Source organism: Macrobrachium rosenbergii, chromosome 43 (genome assembly GCF_040412425.1).
Source record: "Macrobrachium rosenbergii isolate ZJJX-2024 chromosome 43, ASM4041242v1, whole genome shotgun sequence".
Lineage (NCBI taxonomy): Eukaryota > Metazoa > Arthropoda > Malacostraca > Decapoda > Palaemonidae > Macrobrachium > Macrobrachium rosenbergii.
The window spans coordinates 21,609,125-21,617,967 of record NC_089783.1 but is presented as its reverse complement, the minus strand read 5'-3'; positions in this window follow the sequence as shown (position 1 = coordinate 21,617,967).

The window sequence follows — 8,843 nt, the reverse complement described above, 5'->3', positions numbered from 1 at the left end:
CAGAAGTTGAAAATATTCAAGTGCAGGCTTGGGGTCTTTGTTACTTAATGGACTTTGTTGCAGGCTGCAATGAGGGTCTGTTTACTTAATGGACTTTGTTGTCAGAAGAAAATATTCAAGTGCAGGCTGCAATGTTACTGAGGGTCTTGGATTACTTTAATGGACTTTTGTTACTGATCAGAAGTCCAGAAAATATTCAAGTGCAGGCTGCAATGTAGGGTCTTGGTTACTTAATGGATTTTTGTTACTGATCAGAAGTCCAAAATATTCAAGTGCAGGTCCGATGTAGGGTCTTGGTTAAAATATTCAGAAAGAAAATATTCAAGTGCAGGCTGCAATGTAGGGTCTTGGTTACTTAATGGGTCTTGCAGTCTGTAATGTGAGGTCTTACAGTTAATGGACTTTGTTACTGATCAGAAGTGTAAATATTCTAGTGAGGCTGCAATGTAGGGTCTTTGGTACTTAATGGACTTTGTTACTGATCAGAAAATATTCAAGTGCAGGCTGTAATGTAGGGTCTTGGTTACTTAATGGACTTTGAAAATATTTAGGCTGCAATGTATCTTAATGGAGCTTTGTTACTGTCCAGAAAATATTCAAGTGCGAGGCTGCAATGAGGGTCTTGGTTACTTAATGGACTTTGTTACTGATCAGAAGGGTCTTGTAGGGTCTTGCTTAATGGACTTTGTTACTGATCAGAAGTCCAGAAAATATTCAAGTGCAGGCTGCAATGTAGTGGGGGTCTTAATGGACCCGTTGCTGATCAAGTCAGAAAATATTCAAGTGCAGGCTGTAAATGTAGGTCTTGGTTACTTAATGGACTTTGTTACTGATCAGAAGTGTAGAAAATATTCAAGTGCAGGCTTTGCAATGTAGGGTCTTGGTTTAATGGACTTTGTTACTGATCAGAAGTCAGAAAATATTCAAGTGCAGGCTGGACTTTGTTACTGATGTAGGTCTTTGGTTACTTAATGGACTTTGTTACTCAGAAGAGTAGAAAATATTCAAGTAGGCTGCTGATCATGGAAGTCAGAAGTCTAGAAAATATTCAAGTGCAGGCTGCAATGTAGGGTCTTGGTTACTTAATGGACTTTGTTATTGATCAGAAGTCAGAAAATATTCAATGCAGGTCTGTAATGTAGGGGTTACTTAATGGACTTGTTACTGATCAGAAGTCCAGAAAATATTCTAGTGCAGGCTGCAATGTAGGGTCTTAGTTACTTAATGGACTTTGTTACTGATCAGAAGTGTAGAAAATATTGTGCAGGCTGTCTTGTTACTTAATGGACTTTTGTTACTGAAGTCCAGAAAATATTATGCAGGCTGCAAAACAGGGTCTTGCTTAAGGCTGATCAGAAAGAAAATATTCTGAGTGCAGGTCAATTGGTCTTGGTACTTAATGGACTTTGTTACTGATCAGAAGTCCAGAAAATATTCAAGTGCAGGCTGCAATGTGGGGTCTTGGTTACTTAATGGACTTGTTTGGGATCGTAGTTCAGAAAATATTGTGCAGGCTGATCAGAAGTCTAGAAAATATTCAAGTGCAGGCTGTAATGCCAGGTTTTGAATTACTTAATGGGCTTGTTGCTGATCAGGGGAAGTCCCTAGAAAATATTCAAGTGCAGGCTGTAATGTAGGGGTCTTGGTTACTTAATGGACTTTGTTACTGATCAGAAGTCCAGAAAATATTCAAGTACGAGCTGCAGTATAGGGTCTTGGTTACTTGAAAATTGACTTTGTTACTGATCAAATTAGAAAATATTCAAGTGCAGGCTGCAATGTAGGGTCTTGGTTAGTTAATTGACTTTGTTGCTGATCAGAAGTCCAGAAAATATTCAAATTGCAACTGTGATGTAGGGTCTTGGTTACTTAATGGACTTTGTTGCAGTCAGAAGTCAAGAAAATATTCAAGTGCAGTCTGTAATGTAGGGTCTTGGTGCCAATGGACTTCGTACTGATCAGAAGTCTAGAAAATATTCTAGTGCAGGCTGCAATGTGAGGTCTTGGTTACTTAATGGACTTTTTATTTACTGATCAAGTGTAAGAAAATATTCAAGTGCAGGCTGCAATGTGAGGTCTTAGTTTCACTTAATGGACTTTGTTACTCGATGGGGTGTAGAAAATATTCAGGTGCAGGCTGTATGTGGATCTTAGTGCTTAAATATGGACTTTGTTACTGAGTGGAAGTCAGAAAATATTCAAGTGCAGGCTGCAATGTTGAGTCTTGGTTACTTAATGGACTTTGTTACTGATCTGAAGTCCAGAAAATATTAAATTGCAGGCTAAATGTAGGTCTTGGTTACTTAATGGACTTTGTTACTGATCAAGTCTAGAAGTGCAGGCTGCAGAAAATGGACTTTGTTGTGATCAGAAGTCAGAAAATATTCAAATTACAGGCTGCAATGTGGTCTTAGTTACTTGGTACTGATCAGAAGTCTGAAAATATTAAGTTGACTTTAGTTGTCTTGGTTAGTTAATTGAAGTCAGAAGTCCAGAAAATATTCAAGTGCAGGCTGTAAATGTAGGGTTTTGGTTACTTAATGGACTTTGTTACTGATCAGAAGTCTAGAAAATATTCAAGTGCAGTCTCTTAGGGTCTTGGTTACTTAATGGACTTTGTTACTGATCAGAAGTCCAGAAAATATTCTAGCGCAGGCTGCAATGTAGGGTCTTGGTTACTTAATGGACTTTGTTACTGATCAGAAGTCCAGAAAATATTCAAGTGCAGGCTGCAATGTAGGGTCTTGGTTAGTTAATTGATTTTTTGTTACTGATCAGAAGTCCGAAAATATTCAGGTGCAGTCTGTAATGTGTAGGGTCTTGGTTACTTAATGGACTTTGTTACTGATCAGAAGTCAAGAAAATATTCAAGTGCAGCTGCAATGTAGGGTCTTGTTACTTAATGGACTTTGTTACTGATCAGAAGTGTAGAAAATATTCTAGTGCAGGTTGCAAATGTAGGGTCTTGGTTACTTAATGGACTTTGTTACTGATCAGAAGTCAGAAAATATTCAAGTGCAGTCTGTAATGTAGGGTCTTGGTTACTTAATGGACTTTGTTACTGATCAGAAGTGTAGAAAAAATATTCTAGTGCAGGCTGCGTAGTCCAGAAAATATTCGCGCAGGCTGCAATGTTGGGTCTTGGTTACTTAATGGACTTTGTTACTGATGGTAGAAATATTCAAGTGCAGGCTTGTAGGGTCTTGGTTACTTAATGGACTTTGTTACTGAAGTCCAGAAAATATTCAAGTGCAGGCTGCAATGTAGGGTCTTGGTTACTTAATGGACTTTGTTACTGATCAGTCCAGAAGTGTAGGGTCTTGGTTAAAATATCTTGTTACTGCAGAAGTTAGAAAAATAGGGCTGCAATGTAGGTCTTTGGTTAGTTAATGGACTTTGTTACTGATCAGAAGTCCAGAAAATATTCAAGTGCAGACTGCAATGTAGGGTCTTGGTTACTAATGGACTTTGTTACTGATCAGAAGTGTAGAAAATATTCAAGTGCAGGCTGCAATGTTGGGTCTTGGTTACTTAATGGACTTTGTTACTGATCAGAAGTCTAGAAAATATTCAAGTGCAGGCTGCAATGTAGGGTCTTGGTTACTTAATGGACTTTGTTACTGATCAGAAGTGTAGAAAATATTTAAGTGCAAATGTAGTCTTGGTTACTTAATGACTGTTACTGATCAGAAAGTGTAGGCTGCAGGGCTGTAATGTAGGTCTTGGGTACTTAATGGACTTTTTGTTACTCAGAAAATATTCAAGTGCAGGCTGTGATGTAGGTCTTGGTTAGTTAATTGACTTTGTTGCTGATCAGAAGTCCAGAAAATATTCAAGTGCAGGCTGCAATGTAGGGTCTTGGTTACTTAATGGACTTTTGTTACTGATCAGAAGTCAAGAAAATATTCAAGTGCAGTCTTAATGTAGGGTCTTGGTTGTAATGGACCATTGATCAGAAGTCTAGAAATATTCTAGTGCAGGCTGCAATGTAGGGGGTCTAATGACTTTTGTTACTGATCAGAAGTTAGAAAATATTCAAGTGCAGGCTGCAATAGGGTCTTTTGGCTTAATGACTTTGTTGCTGATCAGAAGTGTAGAAAATATTCAAGTGCAGGCTGTAATGTAGGGTCTTGGTTACTTAATGGACTTTGTTACTTTGTAGTGCAAATATTTGGTCTTTGGTACTTAATTACTGATCAGAATCATGTGGGTTACTTAATGGACTTTGTTCTGATCAGAAGAAAATATTCAAGTGCAGGCTGCAATGTAGGGTCTTGGTTACTTAATGGACTTTGTTACTGATCAGAAGTCTAGAAAATATTCAAGTGCAGGCTGCAATGTAGGGTCTTGGTTACTTAATGGACTTTGTTACTGATCAGAAGTGTAGAAAATATTCAAGTGCAGGCTGTAATGGTGGTCTTGGTTACTTAATACTTAATTCAAGTGCAGGCTGCAATGTAGGGTCTTGGTTACTTAATGGACTTTGTTACTGATCATGTAGAAAATATTCAAGTGCAGGCTGCAATGTAGGGTCTTAGTTACTTAATGGACTTTGTTACTGATCAGAAGCCCAGAAAATATTCAAGTGCAGGCTGCAATGTAGGGTCTTAATTTACTTAATGGACTTTGTTACTGAGTCAGAAGTCAGAAAAATATTCAAGTGCAGTCTGTAATGTAGGGTCTTGGTTACTTAATGGACTTTGTTACTGATCAGAAGTCAGAAAATATTCAGCAGGCTCTTGTAGGTCTTGGTTACTAATGGACTTTTGTTACTGATCAGAAGTCCAGAAAATATTCAAGTGCAGTCTGCAATGTAGGGTCTTGGTTACTTAATGGACTTTGTTACTGATCAGAAGTCGTAGAAAATATTCAAGTGCAGGCTGCAATGTAGGGTCTTGGTTACTTAATGACTTTGTTACTTCAGAAGTGTTAGGCTGCAATGATCTTAATGGAACTGATCAGAAGTCTAGAAAATATTATTCAAGTTGTTTAATGGGCTGATCAAGTCTAGAAATATCTAGTGGGCTGCTTAGGGTCTTGGGTACTTAATGGACTTTGTTACTGATCAGAAGTCAGTGCAGGCTGCAAAATATTCAAGTGCAGGCTGTAATGTAGGGTCTTTGGTTACTTAATGGACTTGTTTTGTAGAAAATATTCAAGTGCAGGCTGCAATGTAGGTCTTGGTTACTTAATGGAACTGATCCAGAAAATATTCAAGTGCAGGCTGCAATGTAGGGTCTTGGTTACTTAATGGACTTTGTTGCTGATCAGAAGTCCAGAAAATATTCCGGCGCAGGCTGCTTGGTTACTTAATGGACTTTGTTACTGATCAGAAGTCCAGAAAATATTCAAGTGCAGGCTGTAATGTAGGTCTTGTTACTTAATGGACTTTGTTACTGAGGGTCAGAAAATATTCAAGTGCTGTAAATTACTTAATGGACTTTGTTACTGATCAGAAGTCCAGAAAATATTATGCAGTCTGCAACAGGGTCTTGATTTACTTAATGGACTTTGTTGCTGATCAAGTCTAGAAAATATTCTAGTGCAGGTCTTCTTTACTTAATGGACTTTGTTACTGATCAGAAGTCCAGAAAATATTCAAGTGCAGGCTGCAAATGTGGGGTCTTGGTTACTTAATGGACTTTGTTACTGATCAGAAGTCCAGAAAATATTCAAGTGCAGGCTGTAATGTAGGGTCTTGGTGTTTAATGGACTTTGTTACTGATCAGAAGTCTAGAAAATATTCAAGTGCAGGCTGCAATGTAGTCTTGGTTACTTAATGGACTTTGTTACTGATCAGAAGTCCAGAAAATATTCAAGTGCAGGCTGCAATGTAGGGTCTTGGTTACTTAATGGACTTTGTTACTGATCAGAAGTCTAGAAAATATTCAAGTGCAGGCTGCAATGTAGGGTCTTGGTTACTTAATGGACTTTGTTACTGATCAGAAGTGCAGGTCTGTAATGTAGATGGAACTGATCAGAATTCAGAAAATATTCTAGTGCAGGCTGCAATGTAGGGTCTTAGTTACTTAATGGACTTTGTTACTGATCAGAAGTCCAGAAAATATTCAAGTGACTGTTACTGAGGCTGCAATGTAGGGTCTTGGTTACTTAATGGACTTTTGTTACTGATCAGAAGTCCAGAAAATATTCAAGTGCAGGCTGCAATGTCGCGCACGTAATGGTGGTCTTGGTTACTTAATGGACTTACTGATCAGAAGTTAGCTGATCAGTTACTTAATGGACTTTGTGTAGAAAATATTCTGCAGGTGCAATGTAGGTCTTGGGCTGCGATCAATGTACTGTAATGTAGGGTCTTTGGTTACTTAATGGACTTTGTTACTGATCAGAAGTCTAGAAAATATTCAAGTGCAGGCTGCAATGTAGGGTCTTGGTTCTTAATGGACTTGTTACTGACGGAAATTGTGAAAATATTCAGTGCAGGCTGGAGGGTCTTTTGTTGGACTGATCAAAGTCTAGAAAATATTCAAGTGCAGGCTGCAATGTAGGTCTTGGTTACTTAATGGACTTTGTTACTGATCAGAAGTCAAGAAAATATTCAAGTGCAGGCTGCAATGTAGTCTAGAAAATATTCTTGGTTAGGTCTTGCTTAATGGACTTTGTTACTGATCAGAAGTGTAGAAATATTCAAGTGCAGGCTGCAATGTAGGGTCTTGGTTACGTAATGGACTTTGTTACTGATCAGAAGTCTAGAAAATATTCAAGTGCAGGCAATGTAGGGTCTTGGTTACTTAATGGACTTTGTTACTGATCAGAAGTCCAGAAAATATTCAAGTGCAGGCTGTAATGTAGGGTCTTTGTTACTTAATGGACTTTTATTACTGATCAGAAGTCCAGAAAATATTCAAGTGCAGGCTGTAATGTAGGGTCTTGGTTACTTAATGGACTTGTTACTACAGTCAGAAGTGTAGAAAATATTCAGTGCAGGCTGCAATGTAGGGTCTTGGTTACTTAATGGACTTTGTTACTGATCAGAAGTCTAGAAAATATTCAAGTGCAGGCTGCAATGTAGGGTCTTGGTTACTACGGATTTTGTTAATGGACTTTGTTACTGATCAGAAGTCCAGAAAATATTCAAGTGCAGGCTGTAATGTAAGGTCTTGTTTACTTAATGGACTTTGTTACTGATCAGAAGTCCAGAAAATATTCAAGTGCAGGCTGCAAATGTAGTGGTCTTGTGTTATTCAAGTGCAGGCTGCAATGGACTTAATGGACTTTGTTACTGATCAGAAGTCTAGAAAATATTCAAGTGCAGAAAATAGGGTCTTGGTTGTAATGGACTTTGTTACTGATCAGAAGTCTGAAAAATATTCAAGTGCAGGCTGTAATGTAGGTCTTGGATTTACTTAATGGACTTTTGTTACTGATCAGAAGTCCAGAAAATATTCAAAGTGCAGGCTGCAATGTAGGGTCTTGGTTACTTAATGGACTTTGTTACTGATCAAGTGTAGAAAATATTCAAGTGCAGGCTGTAATGTAGGGTCTTGGTATTTAATGGACTTTGTTACTGATCAGAAGTCCAGAAAATATTCAAGTGCAGGCTGCAATGTAGGTCTTGGATTTACTTAATGGAACTGATCAGAAGTCAGAAAATATTCAAGTGCAGGCTGTAATGTAGGGTCTTGGTTATTTAATGGACTTTGTTACTGATCCAGAAAATATTCAAGTGCAGGCTGTAATGTAGGGTCTTGGTTACTTAATCAAGTGTAGAAAATATTCTTCTGCAATGTAGGGTCTTGTTTACTTAATCTTTTGTTACTGAAGTCAGAAAATGTAAATGTAGGGTTTTGGTTACTTAATGGACTTTGTTACTGATTCTGAAATATTTACTGAGGGTCTTGGTTACTTAATGACTTTGTTACTGATCAGAAGTCCAGAAAATATTCGCGCAGGCTGCAATGTATGGGTCTTGGTTACTTAATTGACTTTGTTACTGATCAGAAGGTAGAAAATAATCCGCGCAGGCTGCAATAGGGTCTTGGTTAGTTAATTGATTTTTTGTTACTGATCAGAAGTCCAGAAAATATTCAAGTGCAGGCTGTGATGTAGGGTCTTGGTTACTTAATGGACTTTGTTACTGATCAGAAGTCAAGAAAATATTCAAGTGCAGTCTGCAATGTAGGTCTTGTTACTTTAATGGACTTTGTTACTGATCAGAAGTCTAGAAAATATTCTAGTGCAGGCCAGATGTAGTGGGTCTTGGTTTTAATGGACTTTGTTACTGATCAGAAGTGTAGAAAATATTCAAGTGCAGGCTGCAATGTAGGGTCTTGGTTACTTAATGGACTTTGTTACTGATCAGAAGTTCACAGAAAAATATTCAAGTGCAGGCATGGGTTTTAGTCCAGAAAATATTCGCGCAGGCTGTAAATGGACTTTGTTACTGATCAGAAGTCCAGAAAATATTCAAGTGCAGGCTGCAATGTAGGGTCTTGGTTACTTAATTGACTTTGTTACTGATCAGAAGTGTAGAAAATATTCAAGTGCAGGCTGCAATGTAGGGTCTTGGTTAGTTAATTGACTTTGTTACTGATCAGAAGTCCAGAAAATATTCAAGTGCAGACTGTGATGTAGGGTCTTGGTTACTTAATGGACTTTGTTACTGATCAGAAGTCCAGAAAATATTCAAGTGCAGTCTGTAATGTAGGGTCTTGGTTACTTAATGACTACTGATGTCTAGAAAATATTCTAGTGCAGGCTGCAATGTAGGGTCTTGGTTACTTAATGGACTTTTTGTTACTGATCAGAAGTGTAAGAAAATATTCAAGTGCAGGCTGCAATGTAGGGTCTTGGTTTTACTTAATGGACTTTGTTACTGATCA